Source organism: Triticum urartu, chromosome 1, assembly GCF_003073215.2.
Source record: "Triticum urartu cultivar G1812 chromosome 1, Tu2.1, whole genome shotgun sequence".
In the NCBI taxonomy this organism is placed as follows: Eukaryota; Viridiplantae; Streptophyta; class Magnoliopsida; order Poales; family Poaceae; genus Triticum; species Triticum urartu.
The window spans coordinates 42,972,555-42,999,057 of record NC_053022.1 but is presented as its reverse complement, the minus strand read 5'-3'; positions in this window follow the sequence as shown (position 1 = coordinate 42,999,057).

The window sequence follows — 26,503 nt, the reverse complement described above, 5'->3', positions numbered from 1 at the left end:
ATACCGAGTCTGATCGGAACGTCTTGGGAGGAGGTCTATTCCTTCGTTGACCGTGAGAGCTTGTCATGGGCTAAGTTGGGACTCCCCTGCAGGGATTGAACTTTCGAAAGCCGTGCCTGCGGTTATGGGCAGATGGGAATTTGTTAATGTCCGGTTGTAGATAACTTGAACCTTAATTAATTAAAATGAATCAACTGTGTGTGTTACCGTGATGGCCTCTTCTCGGCGGAGTCCGGGAAGTGGACACGGTGTTAGAGTTATGCTTGCGCAAGTTGTTCTTCTAGATTCTCGCTCGCGCTTTGCCTCCTCTTCTCGCTCTCTTTTGCGTATAAGTTAGCCACCACATATGCTAGTCGCTTGCTGCAGCTCCGCATATACTTTTGCCTTACCCTTCCTATAAGCTTAAATAGTCTTGATCGCGAGGGTGCGAGATTGCTGAGTCCCTGTGGCTCACAGATACTATATCTCCAGATGCAGGTCCAAGTGATTCCGCTCCAGGTGATGAGTACGAGCTCAAGTGGGAGTTCAATGAGGACTCTCAGCGATATTATGTGTCTTTTCCTGATGATCAGTAGTGGTGCCTAGTTGGGGTTTGATTCGGGGCCTTGTCGCATGTTGGGTTTTCTTCCATTTTGGCGCCGTAGTCGGGCCATGAGTGTTTGTATGATGGATGTTATTTATGTACTCTGATGTGACGTGGCGAGTGTAAGCCAACTATGTATCTCCCCTTTTATTCTATATATTACATGGAATGTTGTGATGATTGCCTAACTTGCGACATTGCTTTCAATGCGGTTATGTCTCTAAGTCGTGCCTCGACACGTGGGAGCTATAGCCGCATCGAGGGCGTTACAAGTTGGTAATCAGAGCCTTCCCCGACCTTAGGAGCCCCATTGCTTGATCGTTTTAGCAGCCGAGTTGTGTCTAGAAAAAAAATGTTTTGAGTCACTTAGGAATTATATATCGGAGAGTTAGGAATTCTTTTTACTTCCCAGTCTCCTCATCGCTCTGGTAAGGCATCCTAACATAGAGTTTTGACTCTTCTCTTCTAAAATTTCACTAAATTTTTTTTTAGGATCACGCGAGTATCTTGGAATCGTTCCGATGGCTTATGATGAGAACATTGTCTTGGTGCCTCCTGTCAGGGGTTTAGTGGAAGTGTCCTGGGGAGTTGAGCTCTGAGGTGTTGTCATCATAATTTTATCGTTGCAATTCTGGAATACTTGAGATATGTTCGCCGACATCGAAAATCTCTTTTATGCAGTTCGTTGGTGAGATAACCTCGACGCCACCCAGTACTGGGGCGGGAGTTCGGGAGTATCGCCATAACTTGTATAACGAATGCTTTTCGAAGGTTGAGGTAGATGGTTTCCGAAGGTTTCTTGGTTATGTGTTGAAGGATGGATACAGCTGGATGTAGGATTTGCTAGTTTGGGTGAGATATTATGCTTCCCCTGTATCCCCAACACCTGATTGCATAACCGGAAAGGTTCGGGAGTTTCATAGGTGGGAATTCTAGTAGCTCTAGTTCTTCTTCCACGGATATTGGTTTGAGATTGGGATTTCTTACCGATTATTCGTTCTTGATCCGTACCTTGTTGATTTATTTCTCTACCTTAATTCTACGTGGCTTCTCAATTTATGGATATGTGACCATTTGAAGAGGAATGCATTCGTTCATTTTGTTCGGATGTGAAGACTATATGTTGCAATTTTCATTCCGTTGGATTCAGCTTCAATATTTATCTATCAATGTGCTAACGGTGGTCAACCTCTTCAGGATGGCTCCCGCTAAGAGCACCAGTCAGAACCAGAATCAAGATCCGCCACCGCCTCCACCTCCTCCAGAGGCATGGCAAGCTGTGATGGCCGCAACCAATGCAAACACTCAGCTGATCATGCAAATTCTCCAAGAGCGCAATCAAGGCAGTCAAGGGAATCAAGGCAGCAATCAGAGTCACTTTGCTACACTCAACCAGTTTCTTGCTAACGGACCAAAGACTTTCAGCAATTGTGTTGAGGCAACCGATGCTGACGATTGGCTTGTGGATCTGTGTAAGCATTTCGAGTGCAGCAATGTCAGGCCTGAGGACTTTGTGAAGTTCGCTTCCTTCCAACTCAAAGATCAAGCTGCAGAATGGTTCCAGCAGTACAAGGATTCCAGAGGTGGACGTGTTATCACTTGGGATGATTTCCGTCGAGATTTTCGAGCTCATCATATTCCGCAGAGTGTGGTTGAAAGCAAGCATGAGGAATTCCGCAATCTGAAGCAAGGTTCTTTGTCTGTCTATGACTACAACAAGTTGTTCCAGAAGCTTGCCCGCTTTGCCAAGCAGGACGTGCCTGATGAGAAGAGCATGATATATCAGTTCAGGGGTGGTCTCAGAGAAGATATTCAGCTCGCTCTTGTTCTCTTCGAGCCCTTGAGATACGATGAGTTCTACAACATGGCACTGAAGCAAGAGGCTGCTCAGTTGAGGTGTGATGCTTCCAGGAAGCGAGTCAGAGATGTTACTCCTTCTTCCTCTACTCAAGTGGCCAAGCAGCAGAAGTTTTGGCTTCCTCCTCCTCCGTTCCGTCAGCCGTTTCAGCAGAAGAGCAAAGGTGGCAGTGGTTCTTCCCACCCACCCAACCCTGGCTTTCAGAACAAGACTTCGTCTCAAGCTCCAAGATCGAGTGCTCCGTATCACCGTCCGCTTTCAGAGGTCACGTGCAACAAGTGCCAACAGAAGGGTCACTATGCCAACAAGTGTTTCAACCAGAGGCGTCTTCCTCCTCCTCCTCCTGTCAGATCGGCAAGTACAGCTGTGGTCAAGCATAACCCCAAGCATGCCAAGGTGAATTTGATGAATGCAGCTCAGGCAGAGGACTCGTCAGATGTGATCATGGGTAACTTTCCAGTTAACTCTTTTCCAGCAAAAGTTCTTTTTGACACTGGTGCATCGCATTGTTTCATGTCAAGATCATTTGTTTCCAAGCATGACTTCGTTTCACAAATGTTGGGTAAACCTATGGGAGTGGTTTCTCCGGCTAAGTCTATGAGGGCTACTTCAATAGTTCCGGATGTTTCTATCATGATGGGTGATTTCAAGTTTCTGGCTTCTCCAATGATTCTTGGCGACTCGGATATTGATCTTATTCTCGGGATGGATTGGCTTTCTAAGCACAAGGCTCAGCTTGATTGTGCAGCCAGGCAGATTCAATTGACTCATTCGTCTGAGGATGTAATTGTCTTTGCCGCTCGGGATAATACTATCCGTTTGTTTTCTCTCAATGAGAAGGGTGAATTGGATGCCATCTCTCAAATTCCAGTCATTTGCGAATATCAAGACGTCTTTCCAGAAGAGCTCCCAGGAATGCCTCCGCACCGGCCAGTTGAATTCGTTATTGAGCTTGAGCCTGGCACGAAACCTGTGTGCAAACGTCCTTACAAGCTCGGACCGGAAGAGCTGAAGGAGCTGAAGAAGCAACTCGATGAGCAAGAAAGAATGGGTCTCATCTGGCCTAGTTCTTCTCCGTGGGGTTGTGATGTTCTTTTTGTGAAGAAGAAGGATGGAACGGACCGACTTTGTGTTGATTACCGTCCGGTGAACAAGAAGACCATCAAGAACAAATACCCACTTCCCAACATCAATGAGCTATTCGAACAACTCAAAGGTGCCCAAGTATTCTCCAAGCTTGATCTCCGTATGGGTTATCACCAGATTTGCATTCGTGAAGAAGATATTCCCAAGACAGCATTCAGAACAAGCTTTGGTTCATATGAATACACTGTCATGTCTTTTGGCCTCGCCAACGCTCCTCCGACGTTCTCTCGCATGATGAACTTCATCTTCAACGCCTACACCAATGACTTCGTTTTGGTCTATCTCGATGACATTCTGGTTTTCTCCAAGAACAAGGAAGATCATGCCAAGCACTTGTGTTTGGTTCTCGATAAGCTCAGGGAACATCAGTTCTATGCCAAGTTCTCCAAGTGTGAATTTTGGCTCGATGAGGTTCTTTATCTTGGTCATATCATCTCTGCCAAGGGCATTTCCGTGAATCCCGAGAAGGTGTCCGCAATTGTGAATTGGGAACCTCCTCAGAATGTGAAGCAACTCCGCAGTTTCTCGGTCTCGCAAGTTATTGCCGAAGATTCGTTGAAAACTTTTCTAAGATTGCGAAGCCTCTCTCTAATCTTCTTCAGAAGCACGTCAAGTACGTTTGGTCTCCGGAGTGTGATTTTGCTTTCAACACTTCGAAAGAGAAGTTGATCACTTCTCCAGTTCTGATTCCGCCTGATGAATCCAAGCCGTACGAGGTCTTTTGTGATGCCTCTCTCCAAGGTCTTGGCGCAGTATTGATGCAAGAGAAGAAAGTTGTTGCTTATACATCTCGCCAGTTGAAGCCTAATGAGAAGAACTACCCCACTCATGATCTTGAGTTGGCGGCAGTTGTGCATGCTCTGTTGACTTGGAGACATCTTCTATTGGGAAGAAAAGTGGACATTTTCACTGATCACAAGAGTCTCAAGTACATCTTCACTCAGCCTAATCTCAACCTAAGGCAAACTCGATGGGTCGAAGTGATTCAAGAGTATAATCCGAGTATTGAGTATACTCCAGGCAAGGCAAATGTGATTGCTGACGCTTTGAGCAGGAAGGCCTAATGCAACAGTCGGATTCTTAAGCCTTATCAACCCGAGCTTTGTGAAGCTTTCCGCAAACTTAATCTGCAAGTTGTTCCTCAAGGTTTCCTTGCCAACCTTCAAGTCTCTCCTACCTTAGAAGACCAGATTCGCCAAGCCCAGCTTCTTGATGCTATGGTGAAAAAGGTGAAGATTGGGATTGCCAAGAGTCAGTCCAAGTACAAGTGCTACCGCCTTGATGACAAGGACACTCTCTTCTTCGAGGATCGTATTGTTGTGCCCAAAGGTGACCTCCGTCAAGTGATCATGAACGAGGCTCACAATTCTCTCCTCTCCATCCACCCTGGGAGCACGAAGATGTATCAGGACCTCAAGCAAGCTTATTGGTGGACTCGAATGAAGCACGAGATCGCTCAATTCGTGAATGAATGTGATGTCTGCAGAAGAGTGAAGGCAGAACACCAAAGGCCAGCTGGTCTCCTCCAACCTCTTGCCATTCCAGAATGGAAGTTTGACCACATTGAGATGGACTTCGTGACTGGGTTTCCAAAGTCCAAGCGTGGCAATGATGCTATATTTGTTGTCATCGATAAACTCACCAAAGTGGCTCACTTTCTGCCTATCAAAGAGTCGATCACTGCAGCTCAATTGGCGGAACTCTATACCTCTCGCATTGTCTCTCTGCACGGTATTCCTTAAGTGATCTCTTCAGACCGTGGCAGCATCTTTACCTCGAAGTTTTGGAATTCTTTCCAGAAGGCCATGGGCACTAACATCCGCTTCAGCACAGCTTTCCATCCTCAAACAAGCGGTCAAGTCGAGCGTGTCAACCAGATTCTTGAAGATATGCTCAGGGCTTGTGTGATCTCCTTCGGCATGAAATGGGAGGATTGTCTTCCTTATGCTGAATTCTCCTATAACAACAGTTTTCAAGCAAGTTCGGGCAAGGCCCCTTTTGAAATTCTGTATGGCAGGAAGTGCCGTACCCCTCTCAACTGGTCTGAAACCGGTGAACGTCAGCTGCTAGGTAATGACTTAATCACAGAAGCAGAAGAAATGTGCAAAGTCATTCGTGATAACCTCAAAGCAGCCCAATCCCGCCAGAAGAGCTACTATGATAGTAAGCACCATGATTTGGCTTTCGAGATCGGAGATCATGTTTACCTCCGTGTCTCTCCTATGAAAGGTACTCGTCGCTTCGGTATCAAAGGGAAGCTTGCCCCTAGATACGTGGGACCTTTCAAGATTGTCAGCAAGAGAGGTGACCTCGCCTATCAACTCGAGCTTCCTTCAAACTTTGCAAATGTTCATGATGTGTTCCACGTCTCTCAGCTTCGAAAGTGCTTCAAGACTCCTGACCGCACCGTCAACTTCGAGGACATTGAACTCCAAGAAGATCTCTCCTATCGTGAGCACCCAGTTGCTATTCTTGAAGAGACTGAACGCAAGACTCGCAACAAGTCAATCAAATTTCTCAAAGTCAAGTGGTCTCACCATTTCGACCGTGAAGCTACCTGGGAACGCGAGGATCACCTCCGTTCTGAGTACCCGGAGTTCTTTCAGTCCTAGATCTCGGGACGAGATCTTTTCGTAGTGGTGGAGTGTTGTAACACCCCGGATGTAACTTTCCCTATTTGTACACCAACTCTTGCCGTTTCCGGCGTTAAGTTATATTTATTTCTCGGGTTCGGGTCTTTGTCTCCGTGTGTTGTTTTCGTTGTCATGCATCTCATATCATGTCATCATGTGCATTGCATTTGCATACGTGTTCATCTCATGCATTCGAGCATTTTCCCCGTTGTCCGTTTTGCATTCCGGCGCTTCGTTCTCCTCCGGTGGTCATTTCTAGCTTTGTTTCATGTGTGGGGATTAAACGTTTCCGGATTGGACCGAGACTTGTCATGCGGCCTTGGTTTACTACCGGTAGACCGCCTGTCAAGTTTCGTATCATTTGGACTTCGTTTGATACTCCAACGGTTAACCGAGGGACCGAAAAGGCCTCGTGTGTGTTGCAGCCCAACACCCCTCTATTTTGGCCCAAAACCCACCAAACTCTGCTCCATGTCCTAGAGCATTCGATCACGATCGCGTGGCCGAAAACCGCACCTCATTTGGACTCTCGCTCCACTTATGCCTATAAATAGCCCCCTCCATTTTCGGATCATCTCCTTCCCCTAAACCCTACACTAAAAGAAATTTCCAGATCCGCCGCCGACGGACGTGTCTGGAGCGGACCGGACAACGTCCGCCGCCGCGCCCAGCCACCCGCCGATCGCCACGTGGCACGCCTGCCCGCGCCGCCGCCGAAGCCCGCTCGGCCCGGGGAGAGCCCCCGAGGCCCGAGCCGCCGCCGCCCTTCGTCCTGCACGCCCGCCGCCCTTCGTCTTTGCGCCCGGTGGCCGGTGCCGCCACGGGCCACACTGCGCCGCCGCGGGCGACCTCGCCTCTCCGCCGGCTGGTGGCCGCCGCCCCACGCCTGATCCGGCTCCGCCGTGCTCCTCCTCGCCACCCCGGGCCACCGCCTCCTCCGGCGCCGACCTCGCCGCCCGCCGACGCCGGCAAGTCCCCGGCGAGCTCCTTCACAGTCCGGCCGCCACTGTTCCGGCGAACCCCGGCGACCTCCTCGGGAAGCGTGCTGGATCTGAGATCTAGAAGGAGGCGGTTGACTTTCTCTCCCGAACCCTAGTTTTTCGGGCATACTTTGACCAGTGATAACTCCGCATTCGTAGCTCCGTTTTGGACATATAGTATATCAAAATGTTCGTCTCGACAAGTACATCATTTCATTACATTGCATCATTTTCATTTGAGCTCATCTTGATGCCCAAAATTCTGTTAGAAGGAGGCTTCATGAGTTAATTGTCAGATCTGCTAGTTCATCTTAGACTTTTGTCATTTTTGCCATGATTATTGTGTGCATGCTATGCCTGTGAGTCCTTCATATGTTTTGTTAAGCATTTTGTCTTCTTTACAGGGGTGCAACCCATGAATTTTTAGGATGTGTGTGGTGACTTGTGCAAGCTTGCAAAGTGAGGCACCCGGTAAATCTGTTTTCAGGGACTTAGTTGTTTTCACTAAGTCTGGGATATTTTAGTTCATGATGCCATGTGTTCAGCTTGTTTCCTAGTGATCCGTGCCTCTTTTGAGGATTATCAGTAAAGGAGTTTTGTTAATCATGTTATGCTCTATCCATCCATGTCTTTGTTTTAAATTATGGAGCACCCTAGCTTGAGTCAATCAAGCTCTACTTTTGCTTCGTTGTGAATCTGGGCAGATCGACAACTCGTTTGCGATTTTGCCGATGCTATTGTAGTTGATCTGTGCATGCCATGCCATTGTTCTTGCCATGTCTAGCTTGTATTGTGTGCTTTCTTTATGTGTGTATGCTTACCTTGCCATGACTTGCACCGTAGTGAGTGCATCGAGCTCGTTTACATGCCTTCGTGAGTTATATTTCAGCATGTCTCAGTTTTCACGAAGTCTGAAAACGGATTATGTTTTTGCTATGTTCGTGTGCCCGTTAGTATATTTTGTGATCCCTTTTGGCCCCATGTCACTTTGGGACTTTTGTTAAGATTGTTGAGTAGCTCCATGCCATGTTCTTTCTTGTCCTAATCAGGTCATGTATCATATTGTTTTGCTGCTCCGAAGAGGGGTCCGTGATCTGAAATTTCAGACGTGTTAATTTCACTAAGTCTGGAATCTGTTTTGCATTTGCGTTTTTGCCATGCTTGTTTGAACCTTTTAATGGATGAATTGGCAGTGGCTCAGTGCTAGTCTTTTGTTAAGCATCTTGTGTGAATCCCTGCCATGTATTTTTTTGTCATGTTTGGTGGCTGTAGCATGTTCATCTCATTGCATTTAGATGCCTACTTGCTGTAAATCGCAGACCGGTGTCATTCTTAAAACGCTTGCCATTTCCAAACCGTAACTCCGATTCCAATGATCTTTATATCGTTTTCAAGCGATTTCATTCCCTCTATCCAGTGGCACCCTTGGAATTCCAAGTTGAGGCCAGGTTCATGCATTTCCTGTCATATCTTGCATTTTGCATCCCGCATCGCATACCGCATAGCATATCATCATTTCATCATATTGCTTGGTCTTGCCCGTGGTTGATTGTATCCTTGTTGCTTGTTTCTCTTGTTGGGTAGAGCCTGGAGACGATTTCGCTACCGAGGGGCCCGTTGAGTTTGCTTGTGAGGATCCAGTCAACTCTGACAACTGTGCAGGCAAGATGATCATACCCTCGAAATCACTACGCTTAGCTTATCCGGTGTGCCCTGAGAACGAGATATGTGCAGCTCCTATCGGGATTTGTCGGCACAGCGGGTGGTGTTGCTGGTCTTGTTTTAACCTGTCGAAGTGTCTTGAGTTACCGAGATACCGAGTCTGATCGGAACGTCTTGGGAGGAGGTCTATTCCTTCGTTGACCGTGAGAGCTTGTCATGGGCTAAGTTGGGACTCCCCTGCAGGGATTGAACTTTCGAAAGCCGTGCCCGCGGTTATGGGCAGATGGGAATTTGTTAATGTCCGGTTGTAGATAACTTGAACCTTAATTAATTAAAATGAATCAACTGTGTGTGTTACCGTGATGGCCTCTTCTCGGCGGAGTCCGGAAAGTGGACACGGTGTTGGAGTTATGCTTGCGCAAGTTGTTCTTCTAGATTCTCGCTCGCGCTTTGCCTCCTCTTCTCGCTCTCTTTTGCGTATAAGTTAGCCACCACATATGCTAGTCGCTTGCTGCAGCTCCACATATACTTTTGCCTTACCCTTCCTATAAGCTTAAATAGTCTTGATCACGAGGGTGCGAGATTGCTGAGTCCCTGTGGCTCACAGATACTATATCTCCAGATGCAGGTCCAGGTGATTCCGCTCCAGGTGATGAGTACGAGCTCAAGTGGGAGTTCGATGAGGACTCTCAGCGATATTATGTGTCTTTTCTTGATCATCAGTAGTGGTGCCTAGTTGGGGTTTGATTCGGGGCCTTGTCGCATGTTGGGTTTTCTTCCATTTTGGCGCCGTAGTCGGGCCATGAGTGTTTGTATGATGGATGTTATTTATGTACTCTGATGTGACGTGGCGAGTGTAAGCCAACTATGTATCTCCCTTTTATTCTATATATTACATGGAATGTTGTGATGATTGCCTAACTTGCAACATTGCTTTCAATGCAGTTATGTCTCTAAGTCGTGCCTCGACACGTGGGAGCTATAGCCGCATCGAGGGTGTTACACACGCATCCTAGAGGTTCTTTCTTTGCACTCATCAATGGAAATTCTCATGGATTTGAGAGACTCATTGATATCATGCTTAGGTGGAATAGATCTAAGTTTCAAAGATTCAACATCAAGAGAAATTCTATCAACGTTCCTAGCCAACTCATCAATCTTAAGCAATTTTTCTTCAATCAAAGCATTGAAATTCTTTTGCGAAGTACTAAATTCTTTAATATTAGATTCAAAATCAGAGGGCATCTTATTATAATTTCCATACGAATTGTTGTAGGAATTACCATAATTATTAGAGGAATTACTAGGATAAGGCCTAGGATTAAAATTTCCTCTATACGCGTTGTTACCAAAATTGTTCCTACCAACAAAATTCACATCCATAGATTCATTATTGTTCTCTATCAAAGTAGACAAAGGCATATCATTAGGATCAGAAGAAACACTTTTATTAGCAAATAATTTCATAAGTTCATCCATCTTTCCACTCAAAACATTAATTTCTTCTATCGCATGCACTTTCTTATTAGTAGATCTTTCAGTGTGCCATTGAGAATAATTAACCATAATATTATCTAGGAGTTTAGTAGCTTCTCCTAAAGTGATTTCTATAAAAGTGCCTCCCGCGGCCGAATCTAAAAGATTTCTAGAAGCAAAATTCAATCTGGCATAAATTTTTTGTATAATCATCCATAAATTCAAACCATGAGTAGGGAAATTACCTATCATTAATTCCATCCTCTCCCAAGCTTGTGCAACATGTTCATGATCAAGTTTCTTAAAATTCATAATATCGTTTCTAAGAGAGATGATCTTAGCGGGAGGAAAATACTTAGAGATAAAAGCATCTTTGCACTTATTCCAAGAGTCAATACTATTTTTAGGCAAAGACGAAAACCAAGCTTTAGCACGATCTCTAAGCGAAAAAGGAAATAGCTTCAATTTAACAATATCATTGTCCACAGCTTTCTTCTTTTGCATATCACACAAATCAACGAAGCTATTTAGATGGGTAGCGGCATCTTCACTAGGAAGGCCGGAAAACAGATATTTCATGACAAGATTCAGCAAGGCAACATTAATTTCACAAGATTCAGCATCGGTAAGAGGAGCAATCGGAGTGCTAATAATATCATTGTTGTTGGTATTGGTAAAGTCACACAATTTAGTGTTATCTTGAGCCATCGTGACAAGCAAGCAATCCAACACACAAGCAAACAAGAAACAGGCAAGAAGAGGCAAATAGAGAAGGATAGGGAGGATAGAGAGAGAGAGAGGGCGAATAAAACGGCAAGGGTGAAGTGGGGGAGAGGAAAACGAGAGGCAAATGGCAAATAATGTAATGCGGGAGATAAGTGTTGTGATGGGCACTTGGTATGTTGACTTTTGCGTAGACCTCCTCGGCAACGGCGCCAGAAATCCTTCTTGCTAACTCTTGAGCACTTGCGTTGGTTTTCCCTTGAAGAGGAAAGGGTGGTGCAACAAAGTAGCGCAAGTATTTCCCTCAGTTCTTGAGAACCAAGGTATCAATCCAGTAGGAGGCTACGCGCGAGTCCCTCGTACCTGCACAAACAAATAAATCCTCGCACCCAACGCGATAAGGGGTTGTCAGTCCCTACGCGGTCACTTACGAGAGTGAGATATGATAGATACGATAAGATAATATTTTTGGTATTTTTATGATAAAGATGCAAAGTAAAATAAAAGCAATGAAAATAACTAAGTGTTGGAAGATTAATATGATAAAGATAGACCCGGGGGCCATAGGTTTCACTAGTGGCTTCTCTCAAGAGCATAAGTATTTTACGGTGGATGAACAAATTACTGTTGAGCAATTGACAAAATTGAGCATAGTTATGAGAATATCTAGGTATGATCATGTATATAGGCATCACGTCCAAGACAAGTAGACCGACTCCTGCCTGCATCTACTACTATTACTCCACACACCGACCACTATCCAGCATGCATCTAGAGTATTAAGTTCAAGCGAACAGAGTAACGCTTTAAGCAAGATGACATGATGTAGAGGGATAAACTCATGCAATATGATGATAACCCCATCTTGTTATCCTCGATGGCAACAATACAATACGTGCCTTGCTGCCCCTACTGCCACTGGGAAAGGACACCGCAAGATTGAACCCAAAGCTAAGCACTTCTCCCATTGCAAGAAAGATCAATCTAGTAGGCCAAACCAAACTGATAATTCGAAGAGACTTGCAAAGATAACCAATCATACATAAAAGAATTCAGAGAAGATTCAAATATTGTTCATAGATAAACTTGATCATAAACCCACAATTCATCAGTCTCAACAAACACACCGCAAAAGAAGATTACATCGAATAGATCTCCACAAGAGAGGGGGAGAACTTTGTATTGAGATCCAAAAAGAGAGAAGAAGCCATCTAGCTAATAACTATGGACCCGAAGGTCTGAGGTAAACTACTCACACTTCATCGGAAGGGCTATGGTGTTGATGTAGAAGCCCTCCGTGATCGATGCCCCCTCCGGCGGAGCTCCGGAACAGGCCCCAAGATGGGATCTCGTGGATACATAAAGTTACGGCGGTGGAACTAGGGTTTTGGCTCCGTATCTGATCGTTTGGGGGTACATAGGTATATATAGGAGGAAGAAGTACGTCGGTGGAGCATCGAGGGGCCCACGAGGCAGGGGGGCGCGCCCTAGGGGGGCGCGCCCTCCACCCTCGTGACCGCCTCGTGGCTTTCTTGACGGGGGTCCAAGTCTCCTGGATTTTATCTGATGAGAAAATCACGTTTCCGAAGGTTTCATTCCGTTTGGACTCCGTTTGATATTCCTTTTCTTCCAAACCCTAAAATAGGAAAAAAAACAACAATTCTGGGTTGGGCCTACGGTTAATAGGTTAGTCCCAGAAATAATATAAAAGTGGATAATAAAGCCCAATAATGTCCAAAATAGTAGATAATATAGCAGGGAGCAATCAAAAATTATAGATACGTTGGAGACGTATCATAGGGGACATGTGTTAGAGGGCACACTTGCAGTTGAAGGCCTAGTACCATGTATGCACCTAGCTTCCCCTCTCCTGCAGCTCACTTACAAAAAAAATCAGTTACAGTCGGTGTGTATGCATGCAATTGCAATCGAGGGCGACACTACGGTTGCAAGCCTACTATCGAACATGCAATTGTAACTAAGGGCGATACTTGTAGTGGAAAGCGTATTGTCGTACATGCAATTCATCCCCTCTCCGATAGAAACACAAGGCCAGTCATAGTCAATTGGGGACATGTAGTTCCAGTCGAGGGCGAGAGTTGCAGTTGCAAGCTTGGTATAGGACATGCAACCCTCCCCCTCACCCGCCGCCCACTAACAAATAAAAAATGCCGGTTGCAGTTGGGTGTGTGGGCATGCAATTGCACGCAGGTGTGTAGGCATGCAGTTCTAGCCGATGGAAACACTTGTAATTGCAGGACTACTATCGGACATGCAATTGCCTCCTCTCCGACAAAAACACAAGGTCATTGCAGTCGGGAGGGGGGCATGCAGTTGAAGTCGAGGGCGACACTTGTAGTTGCAAGCCTGGTATCGCACATGCAACTCCCTCTCCCTCTCCTACCGCGCACTTACAAAAATAAATGTTAGTTGCAGTCGGTTATGTGGGCATGCAATTGCAGTCAGGGGTTACATTTACAGTTGGATGGCTAGTGACAGACATGCAACTGCCCTTCTCTCAACAAAAGACTAATAAATTACAGTCAATGGCGACACTTACAATTCTGCCTAATAGAAGGCATACAAGAAAATGTTTTCAAAGCAACAAAAAGAGAAAATATAAATAAATAGTAAATAAAAAGGAAATTTTAGAAAGCAAATAAAAAGAAGAAAATGTAAACAAAAATGAAACAACAAAATGGTAAAAAATATAAATGCAAAATAAAATCAATGTCATGAGAACACTGAATTTTGTTGTTAAAAATCACTTACTCAAAAAATAAAAAAGAGCCAGGAAAGTAAAATAGAGAACACAAAAATAAAACCATAAAAAGCCAGGCCATTACATATACCTGCCCACGCATAAAATAAACAAGAAGGAAAGAGTGGACTAGACACACCCTAAAACAGCCCGTCACCAAAAAACTGGAAGCAAACTAATTGGACATAAGAGAGAAAACAAAAAATGTTGAGAGTTAACTGAAAATGTAACTGGATGGACTAACATGTAACTGATAGTTTGATTAAACAAACGACAAAATTAGACGTAAAATGTTGAGAGTTAACTAAAAGACAAAAAAACACAAGAATAGTTTAAGAACGAAGAGAAGCCGGGCAGGTGTGCTTGAGGGAAAAAGAAAGGAGACATTATAGAACAAATAAGAACAAATAAGATGTGGCCACTCAGTGTAGCAAAATACATCAAAAATGGTACAAAATGAAAATAATGACTTATTGGAAATTTGCTTAATTCATGTTTCACATTGAAAAAGGTAGTGCAACTAGACAATAAAAAGAAGAAAAGAAGAAGTGAAAAGCAAAAAAACAAGAATAAAGAAGCAATGATAGATGATCTATTTTAGTAGATACATAAAATTATGAAGAAGAAAAAATAAAAAGTATAAGTGGAATAAACACATAAATTAGGCAACAAAAAGCAGAAATTTTCAAGTAAAAAAGGACGGCCACTTGCACACAAGGAAAAACACCCCATGCTACAGAGAGAGTACGCAGAGAGGAATGTATGTGACAGGATCCCTTCCCCTCCCTAAGTCACGGCCAGTAATGGTGACAACTTCCTCTTCTGTCTCTCTCTTCAATTGTAATAGTTTACAAAAGAAAAGAAAAAAAAGCAAACAACAAAAAATGGGTTGAACGCCTGCCCAGCCCACGGGCAAACCCCTGCCCCCGCCACGACCAAAGGAGCCCAGATCAAACAACGAAACCGGAAAGAAAAACAGGCCAGACGCACGCTTTAGCAAGCCGAATTGAGACAAATAAGCTGAGCTACGCAAATCTTAAAGGAACGACAATCCAACGGTCGACTGATTTTTAGTAGCTCCAAATATATATAACATCATTAAGTTAGATGTTTACTTCTGTTTAAACTCCTCCTTGCTCTCCTACACCTTGATATCTTCTTTATCCCATCAGCACTGTAGTTGACCTAGAAAGCATGCCCGCCGTGTCACTATCGGCTCGTTGATGCCATTTATAGGCTAAACCCTTGGTGCTTTTGGACGGTGGTGGTCAACAGGTTTCATCCGGTCGTAGATGAACAACTTGTGCATGTGCTTGCCTTGGTCACGTAAATCTGGCGCAGCGGTGCACGAGATAGAGGTGTATGGTGGTATTACGAGTTGACATCGAAATTCATTCCTAGAGGTGTTGTATTTTGAGACTTGCTCCATTCATTAGGTCACATATCTCTCAACACTCAACTCATGGATTATGCATGGTCCACCATTATAAGGTTTGTGCTAGGATTATTGAGATGGTGGCGTGAGACTGATTCTACATTGATGGCCCTGGGTTTTCTCAAACCGATTTATTCATTGTCAATGTTTGACATTACTTTTGATAATAAATAGTAGTAATATATAACTTATATGAACCAATCGATATGGCCGCTAAGGGGTTATCCTCCTTGGAAACAATAACTCCCACCTAGTGAGAGTCGTAGAAACAAAATAGGTTAGGAGAGTTGGGGGACTCCGATGGATGTGGAAAGAGGGATGAACAATGAAACAGCTAAATGAGGGAATGCTCTCCCTTGATGATTGCCACTATTAACGAGTGTCATTGCAGACCGGCTAGCCGATTGATGATGGCTATGTAGAGTTGGCCGAATTGTTGAACAATGCAGCCCTAGCTACACTATACACACATACACAAAGCACATATATGTAGTCACATTCACACATTGCATATCACTAGCAAAACAGCCCATGCGTTGCAACTGGAGAAAAAAATTCATAATCTCCAATGGCCATGACCACATTTGGCTGCATCACCGAGATATACTATCACTATCCTTTTCGGGAAATTTTGAACAATTTTTGAAAAATCATGAATATTCGGGAAATTGTGAATAAAAACCGTGAACATATCTGAAATCGTGAATATTTCAAATTCATGAACACTTTTACCGATTTCCGTACATTTTCTAAAATCATGAACATTTTTTGAATTCATGAACATGTATACTATTTTCAAACATTTTTTAGTTATTTTTCTTCAATAGGCGAATATTTCCAGAATCGACGAACATTTTTTTGGAAGTTGCTTGGTGGAACAATTTTTGAAATTCGCGAATATTCTTTGGTTTAGCAAACATTTTTTAAAATCCATGATCATTTTTTAAATCAGTGAATATTTTATGAATCAAAAAACTATTTTGTAAGTCACAAACGGTTTTTGAGCTCTTAGGATATTTTTCAATTCATGAATATTTTTTGAATTAGCGAAATTTTGTTCAATTTCATTAACATTTTTATTACACGTACTTTAAAAAAATCATGAACATTTTTAATTTCCCAAACATTTGTTTTCAGAATTTTGAATATTTATTGTATATGCGAACATTTTCTGAATCCATAAACATTTATGAATTATTAAGAAATTTATTTCAAAATTCTCATTTTTTATTTTTTGGTTTTTTAAATCATGAATTATTTAAAGTAGAAAAACAAAGATGAAAAAGGAAAATAAAAAATCAAAATCAAAATTAAGAAACAGGCCTCCCGAACATGGGCTGGCCCAAAGAAGTGTTGTGTCTTCTCCCAGCGCGCTGAGCGCGGTATAGAAGGTTCCTAATTGGGTCGGCCGAGGCGGGTATTCCCCTGTGTGAATATTTTTTTATCACTTATAGGTGGCATCACTGGATAATATTTTACAACTATTGGAGCAAATTTGATGACATACCGCGAGAAGCAATAGCTCTTTATTATTAGGTATAGATAAACGACTGACAAACATATACAACCCAAATATACATTTCATACAATTATATTCATTTATACCATTAGTCACATGCATCTTGCATATATACAATATCCATGTCATTGCATACATGTACATTCATGTACAACACAAGAATAAAGCAAACTTTGTGCCTTTTCAGTCCCGTGCAACCATCTGGGTTCGTTCTCCGACCAGCGCAGTCCGTGTCTGGCGTGTCAACTAATAGAGTGAAAAGTCATCAGTACCCTTGGTATGGTGCCTAGCATGACCGGATGTACCAGGATGGGGCCCACACACAAAAGTTATCAGGTTCGGGCCTCCGATGAGGGGTAATACACTACATTCCGCTTGTTATTGTTATTCAAGGTGGGTTTATATACCTCGCGTGAGGGATTATTATAGAGTTTACATGTCTACCAAGAGTTTGTTCTATCAGATTCCATTGGATGGAGAGCTCCCTAGCCTCCCCTTATAAACATGGTGGAGGGTAGGGTTTACAGAGAGAGATGCAATTGGGGCGTGTTTGGTTTCTTGCCTCGCACCTGCATCGCACCCACCATGCAATTTTCGCAACGTTTGGTAGGCTGCGCGTCATTCTGGGCTAGGCCCGACTGATGAAAAATAGCCCCCCAGCCAGGCTGAGCTCGCATGCAAGTTTCGGCCGTTTTCGCGAGCTTGCATCCACGCATGCACCCACGCCCGCACCCACGCAAGCGAAGAGGGCTAGGGTTTCTCTCCCTGTCGATCCACAAACGCATTCGCGCCGCTCTCACCACCCCTCTCCTCTCTCCGGTGAACGGATCTCGTCGCTCTGTCGCCTCGTGGGCATGTCGCCGGCGCGCATCCTCTCAGCGCAGAGGTTGGACTCTCCTCCTCCCATCCCTCTTCCATCTGTCCCCATCCCTCACGGATCCCTCTCATCTCTCTCTGCCATTGCGCTGCTGCTTCTACCGATGCAGATGTGAGCAGGCAGCTAGGCGGGATGCTGCCATTCCCCGCACGCGTTTTGGTCGGAGCCGAGCTCGCAGCCATGGCCGCGGTGGCCATGGGAGCTACTCCCCTCGCTCATGTACAGACACGACACCCACACGCACACATGCGTGTGCTCACACGTTCACCCCTGCCCTCCACACAGATGCAACCCATTGCCGGGATGCACATGCATCCCGTCGCTCCTGTACAGGCCCTGTCCTGAACCTCCTCTCCTAGATCTGTGTGATTAGCATGCATCTATGTGAGCTATTGGGCTAGTAAATTTTTTTATTATCATGGATCTATGTGAGCTAACTTGTGGAAATTACAAGGAATCTGTAGGTAGGAAAGAAAAGTGCATATATTTGTCAGCTAATTTTTTGATTATCATAGATCTATGCGAGTTAACTTCCTGAACAATTTGTTCATGTATTTATTTTGTTTTGATGATACAAATAACGTTAATATTATCAGTTCCCATGCCTTTATTAATTTATAAATATGTGCTAAATTTATATAGATGGATGACAACGGCAAGACCCGAGATACGCTGATAGTGCAAGTTGCTGGTTTGGTTGCTATTTTGTGTGCCTATATGGCCACAATAACTACAAGGGCTAGAATTAGAAACTATCGTGCTCCAATTTGTTACGTTATGCTTGAGAGAGATGCAGCTAGGTTGTCCAATCTACGTTTTATCTATGAAACCAATGATATAAATTGCCATGACCTACTAAGGATGAACATGGCCCCATTTTATAACTTGTGTAACTTGTTTCGTGATCGGAAATTGTTGGAAGACAACATTCATACCTGCATTGAGGAGCAGCTTGCGATGTTCCTTCTTGTAGTTGGGCACAACCATAGGTTTAGGGCAATGAAACCCATATTTAGGAGGTTAATTGAAGTAATCAGTCGATACTTCAAGGCAGTTTTATTTGCAATTGGGGAGTTGCGTGATGAGATAATCCAGCCCCCTTTCAATGATATTCATCCAAAAATCCTACACGTAGGTGCCTCTATCCCTACTTTAAGGTAATACTTTACCATTTAGAATTCTATGGACATGCCGGTTAACCCATATTTTACAAAAATATACCTCACCTCTTCTCTTAGGATCGTGTTGGTGCAATTGATGGCACCCATGTTGCTGCCAAGGTACCAGCTGCTATTGCTTCGGCATTTAGGGGTCAGAAAGGTGGCACCACCCAAAATGTGATGGCTGCGGTTGACTTTGACCTTAAGTTTACCTATGTGTTAGCTGGTTGGGAAGGGTCGGCCCATGATGCACTCATTTTGGCTGATGCTTTGGAAAGGAATGGTGGATTTGTTGTCCCTGCAGGTATTAGTGAACCATTTTTAGTGGCTTTTGATCATTTAAAACTATTAGTAGTAACACAACACATGACCTCTTGTTTGTTAGGAAAATTCTACCTCGTGGATGCGGGCTATGCCGTGAGGCCATGGTTTCTTCCACCATATAGGGCTACTCGCTATCATCTTACTGAGTTTGGTGAACGTGTCCCTCAAAACGAGAAGGAATTATTCAACCTCCGCCACTCATTGAGGATCATGATTGAGAGGGCGTTTGCAGCTTTCAAGAACCGGTGGAGAATTGTGGACAACAAGCCTCACCACCCTTATCCCTCACAAGTCAAAATCATCCTAGCTTGCTGCATTCTTCATAATTGGATACTTCAGTGGGGAGAGGATGAGTTTGTACCACCTGAGCACACTTGGACTGGAAATCCAGCATCGGATGGTGTGATTGACATAGAACATGATAATAGAACCCGGTCACAAATTAGAGATGGTTGGGCTGGGCATATGTTTGCCAATAGGGGCATTTCACGTGTGTAGAGCTCAAGTGTAGAGCTCAATTCTATATTGTAATGTATTGTGTATAATTCTACCATGTAGAGCTCAAGTGTAGAGCTCAATTCTATGTTGTAATGCATTATGAATAATTCTGTCATGTACCCAAATTGAAACATTTATGTCTTATTTGCTACCTTATGTTGCTGTTTGAGCTCCACTTTATTTCTGTTTATTGGTTCTTTACTTCGATTTAATTATGTTTAGACTTGATATAAAATTTTGTTCTCTTATGTAATCATTTTTCCTTTCCTTTTGTTTGTTCTGTACATAGGAATGATGGCTGAGATGGTAGCTGATGGTGGGCATGGCGGTGGGAATCACCCATTGTGCTGGACATCTCCAATGTCTGGGTTCATGTTACGTCGCTTTGTAGAGCTCATTGCTAGTGGAGCGAAGACGGAAAATGGCTTTAAGGAGGTGCACCTAAACCAGGTGGCTAAGAATTGTAGTGATCACTTTGGTGTTTCCATAACCGAGACCCAAGTGTACAACCACCTCCGCAAGTGGCGTGCTAGGTGGGTGAAGATAAGTAGGCTCCGAGGCATTAGTGGGTCACTTTGGGATGATAACAACTATGTCATATTGCTGGAGAAAGAGCACTACATGGGCCATATCAAGGTTTGTACTAGCTTTTAGTGGCTGATCAGTAGCTATTTAATTACATATGCTCATAGAATTACTTACGCTTCATGTAGGACCATCCTAAAGATGTTGAGTACCTCAATGTGCCTTTAGAGAATTATGTTCAGATGCTTTCTATCTTGGGAAGTGGTATTGCTACAGGAAGGTATGCAATGACATCTAATGAGGCTCTTGGGGTTCCTTCAATGGTGGGAACCTCCTCATCATTTGTAAACCTTGAAGCTTGTGGTTCTGAATTTGTTGTGGATGGGAATGAACCTAGCTTGAGTGCTACTGCTGCTTCTCATGGGGAAACTGCTGCTGCTCCTTATCGGAAGCAACCATGTAAGGATGCGTCTAGCTCCACTGGCAAAAGGAAGAGGGCTAGCTTGATGAGTGAAGAAGAAGTCTTGGTCATGAGCAACATGTCTGAAGCAGTCCGTGAAGTTGCTATTGCTATCAAGTCCACCCACTACAAAAAAATACACTTCCGTGATGATACGTGTTTGTCACAGTAGGTCGCGTTTTTTGTCATGCATGTACGTCCATGACGATTTTATGACAGAATCAAGATAGTCATACCTATGCTGTCGTAGAAGTGTTCCATGACATTACCAAAATTATCATCACGGAAGTGTGCACTTCCATGACGATAAATCGCGCGTCACAGAAGTGCTTTCGTCAAGGGTGACCAACACGTGGCATCCACCATAACGGAACACCGTTAACCTATCGGGTCGGGTTTTGGATCCGATGACCCGTTAACAGCCCCGACCAATGGGGATTTTCTACGTGTAAAATCATCATTGGCTAGAGGAAACACGTGTCGGCTCATCGGTTGGGACAGATTTCATCCACTCATTGGACAGAAGGCGCCTATGATACGTCAACACGTGGCACGGCCCAACAGAGGCCCATTCCTGTGAAAAGGCCGGCCCGTTTGACTTGGTCAAAAGGTGGCGGGCCGGCCCATGGAAAGCCTGTTAACGACCTGTTCGCATATAGCCCATTTACAACCCGCTAACCCAAGGCCCGTTACACCCTATCCGAATTAGGTCCAGTAGCGTCATTTGGGCCATCCAATATGATTCCAGCCCGTTTTCACTTCTGGCCCATGTATGGCCCATGACGTCTTTCAGCCCATATGAGGCCCTATGTAACTCTTGGCCTATTAATGGCCCGTGGTGAAACTGGCCCGTAATGAACAGTGTACCACTTTACACCCATTAACGGCTCATGGTTAAACTGGCACGTAATGAACAATGTATCACTTTATACCCATTAATGACCCATTATTCCGTTGGGCCGTTTCCAGCCCATGTTATCTTTCGACCTTCTAAGAGCCCATTTATTCTTGGGCTCATTTCCATCATTCGTTTACTTACGGCCCGTTACTGTCATTTTTTGCTTGTGGGCCAAATTCAGCCCGTGGTTACAGTCAGCCCATTTGTGGTCCGTTAATACGTTGGGCCGTTTTCATAGCGTCATCAAATACGGCCTATTAACCATGGCCCGTTATGGTCGGCCCATGAACGGACGATTCCAACTCTAGCCCGTTTATGGCCATAATGCGGCCTGTTATTGGCCCATGTTTGGCCAATCGATCATACGACCCGTATAAGGCCCATTGATGATACGACCCGTAGAAGGCCCATTGATGATACAGCCCGTAGAAGGCTCATTGTTTCTATGGACCGTAGAAGTCCCATTGTTTCTACGACCCATAGAAGGCCTACTGTTTCTACGGCCCGTAGAAGGCCCACTGCTTCTACGGCCCGTAGGAGGCCTAGTGTCACTACAGTAAATATTAGCCCATGGTTATTGTGGCCTAGTTTTAAAAATAGGTTATTGCAGCCACTAGCAAACCGCGGAAAAAGAACTGCACTGACTACAAGCAAACAAATAAACAAGACAACAATGAAATAAATAAGCAAGCAACTTATGCTAGGCTATCACGGCTATTACACATATTACATCCACTGGGCATCAAAGTTCGCCACCAATGCAAATATAGGGAACAAAGCAGCATATAAACGCCGCAGCAAAACAAGTCCAGAACTGAAACCACTTTAGAAGAGTTCAAGAAACAATATCCTGGGTACCCATAATGCTGGCAAGATGCTTAGCAAGCTTATTAATTTTCTCTTGTTTGGCGCTTAAATCCTCCAACGCTTGCTGTTGCACAAGAAAGTACGCATCTGAATTCTGCAGGGACTTCCTCAGTCCTTCGGCTTCTTGCCGCAGCACAGCTGATTGATGCCTTTCAGCTTGTAGCTGAGACTGAAGAAGCCGAAGTGATTCAGGTAGCGAGTTCGAAGAGCTTGTGCCAGCGGTACTGGCCAGTAACTCGAGCACTACATCAACGCAGGACTGTGGGTTTTTCTCACTGTCTACAAGATCATTTTTATCACCTTTCTTGGAGACCAACAGGGTTGTCTCACTATCTTGAACCTTATCTGCATTACTTTCTCTACCATTGCATAGTGGGGTGCTCTTCTCCAATATTCTGTTTGCATACTACAAGAGAAACAAGTAGACACATCACATGTTTAGCTTGTAGTATACGAAACTCATTTTGGTAAACCGGTTCAGTAGTAAGGTGGACAGGATAACAGCATGAAACAAACATATATCTATGTACTATGGTCACTGTATTGTCCATATCATTCTAGTTTATGTTCCCTAATCAAGATAAAGACACAGTTTAACTCATATATTTTTAAGACACAGCAGCATAGACAAAATATAAGTGTGAGAAACTACACAACATTGGCAGCACTTGTAATGTGCATCACATGAGAACATAACTGTTTATACAACTTAAACTGAAATCAACATAGAGCAAGAAGTTAGAACATCAATCCAGTTAAAGAAATAGGTTTAAAACATACCTGTTGCACCATTGGAGTTTCAATTGGATCCTTCAAATTCAAAAGTAGTTGGTATGAGTAAATACAGTGATGCAACAACAAAGGAGTATGGACCATAGCTACGGAATCTGACCTGAGAACAATTGCTCTTCCGCTTTAAACGTGGAGTTTGGGTTAGCTGTGGTGGTCTTCGTGCTTTGGGCACTGCAGTAGCTTTACAAACTACTCATGTGGGGGTACTCTGTGGTGGACATGGTGCTTTGTCAACTATAAGTGGGTTACTATCTGCTGGGGTTGCGGTTCGATGGGTTGTAGCTGGTTCTCTGCCCAACGGTGTAAGTGTGCAATCTGGAAGAGTCTTGATTATGTGTGGTGGGGCTAGTTTGTGGGCCAGTACAACCATGGTTCTATCTACATCGACGGGTAGCACTGTGTTCTGTGAAGAACGGGTTTTTGCTCCCTTAGATGCTACCATCACCCCCTCCAATTCAAATGGCTGATAAACAAGAAAAGAAATTGAATGTACAGACATTGTATGATAGACAAATGTGGTAATTCACATATATGTTGTCTAACCAAACAGGATAGCATGACACAATTTCACATATATGATGCCTAACTAAACAGGATAGCATGACATAGTTTCAGATATATGATGGATAACTTAACAGGATATAATGGCATAATTCAACATATGATGAGTACCTAAACAAGATGGCATGACAAAACTATATGATGTCTTTCTAAAATAGGTTGGGATGAAATAATTCACATACATGTTGTCTAAGTATACAGGATGGCATGATATAATTGACATAATTGATTCATATACTAAGCAGCTGGCACTCGCATGTATGATCTCTAAACTAAGCAGATAGAATTCAATATTGTGCATATGATGTCTAAACTAAGCAATGCAAGACACCATATGCATCATATGAGAAATATAAACATTGCAACTTAGAGAATACACCTCAGGTGGGATATAGGACTGGTCATCTGTCTCTGAATCCTCCTCTGAGGAGCTCCCTATAACCATCGAGATATATGCTTCAACAGGTACCATTCCCTGCTCTGAAGACCTTGTTTTCACTCCAGATTTTTCCATAACCGGCTCAAATGGCTGATACACATGAAGAGTAGTTCAATATACACAGATTATCGACAAATGGAATACGTAATGAAAAAAAGATGGCATGAGATAACATATATGATGCCTGGCTCCATGGCGGTGCATAATTCACATATATGATAACTGGCTGAAAAACATGGCATTGCATAATTCACATATCTGATATAGAAAGCAAACATGAGGCATTCACACAAAGCATGTCTAATCTAAGTAGATGACATGGCAATGCAAGACACCATATGCATGATATGAGAAATATAACCCAGCCAAGTTAGAGCATGCACCTCGGGGCGGGGGGGATACGACTGGTCATCTCTCTCTGAATCCTCCTTTGAGGAGCTATCTACAACCAACAAGAAATTTGCATCGACAGGTAGCACTGACTGCTCAGAAGACCTTGTTTTCACTCCAGATTTTCCCATGACCGACTCAAATGGCTGATGCAGAGGAAGAGTATGATATAGAAACCAAACAGGTGGCATTCACACAAAGCAAATCTAAACTAAGCTGATGACATATAAGATGTATAATGTAAGCAATGCAAGGCGCCATATGCATGGTTTGACCAACATCAGCATGCCAGGTTAGAGCAAACACCTCGGGTGGTAAACAGGCGTGGTCGGCTCCTTCTGAATCTCCATCTGAACAGTTATCTTCCTTTGGAATACAATCTGGAAATGCAGGAGGGGGGGGGGCACTTCGCCCACCATGGTGCGGCGTCTGCATGACATTATATTCGCACGCAACGGGCTTCTCTTTTTCTCTACATGTTTAGTATGATTGTGTACAATATCTGACATGCATAATAATAAAATAGTTAGATTTTGTAAGGCCTAAGGGGTGCATGCAAAAATCAAGACTGATGGTAGCAAACGAGTGGATGGATCCAAAACTAATGATAGCAGGTAGATTATAGCTTCAGTTTAAAAAGATAGACAATGGATCATCTATTGTTTGTTGCCCACCCAACATGAACCACATAGAAGACCCCAGATGAACCAGATAGTAGACAGATACTATTCGTTGCTGGGTCGATATGAGACCCATGGGCAATTCAAAACTCAAGATTGAACGATAAAGTAGCAGGTAATAATAACTGATGTATGACGTAAGCAGACACGAAAGACTGCGACCTCTCTTCCGGAACTGTGTAGTCCTCAGGTTCATCTGCTTAGTCGATGATGGTAATGCAGTTGGCGTGGCTGCCGACAACGGGGAAGGTGATCTGAGGCGACGAAAGGAAGTCTGCAGGGGGGATCTCTGCTGCAGTGAACGCTTCTGTCGATGGTGCACCTCAGGTGGGGTGGATGATGGCACGACAGGAGCAGGACATAACACACAGAGTTTTCTTTGATGCCTATCTGAAAATTAAGTAAATCTGTAAGGGCTCCTTAGAATTGGAGGATTCTATAAATGCAGGGACAGGAAAAACACAGGAATAGGATAGGAATGTACGTGCAAAACAGAGCATTTGGAAACATAGGATTTCAGTCAACCTGGGTGTTTGGCTCACATGAATTGGAAGAACAGAGGAATGGAGAAACAAAGTGATGCGACGAGTGTACAACCTCTTTGGCATAGCCTTGTGGACATCATCATCATTGGGTTGGACGTGGAGGATGGTGATGATGCTGGTGTGACTGTCGGAGGCGGGGAAGAAGATCCGAGGCCTCTGGAAACGGCACCGAGGGTACTGCTCCGCTGTGATGGACGGTTCCGTCGTTGGAGCAGCTCCGCTAAGGTGTACGGCGACGAGGCTGAAGCATGACAGGACAGACAACGTTAATCTGAAGTGGGACCCTAATATCATCTGCAATAGATGATGTAAAATACATCACTAAAAAGTGTTAGATGTAAAACGCATCAACCGTGCCATGGCCGCTCCAACAGATGCTGTAAGTACTGTTCACTCTGAACTTAACTGAAGAAAATGAACTTCATAGTCGAAACTGAATTTTACCGTCGAAACTGATTGAACTAGTAACAGAGCATTGCAATAGATGTTTAGGGCGTTCGAGCACTAGTAACAGAGAAGTAGTGATCTAAATCAGAAGACGCTCGAGCAGGGAACACACTAGAAGAGAGCAAGTCGTGCAGTAGCACCGCGAGCGAGTGCTAAAGCAGCAACTCCTGTAGCTGCCGGAGGTCGTGCAGCAGCAGCAGCGCAAGCGAGAGCAAGAGCAGAGCAGCAGCACGAACGAAAGTAGGAGCAGTGTAGCAGCGCGAC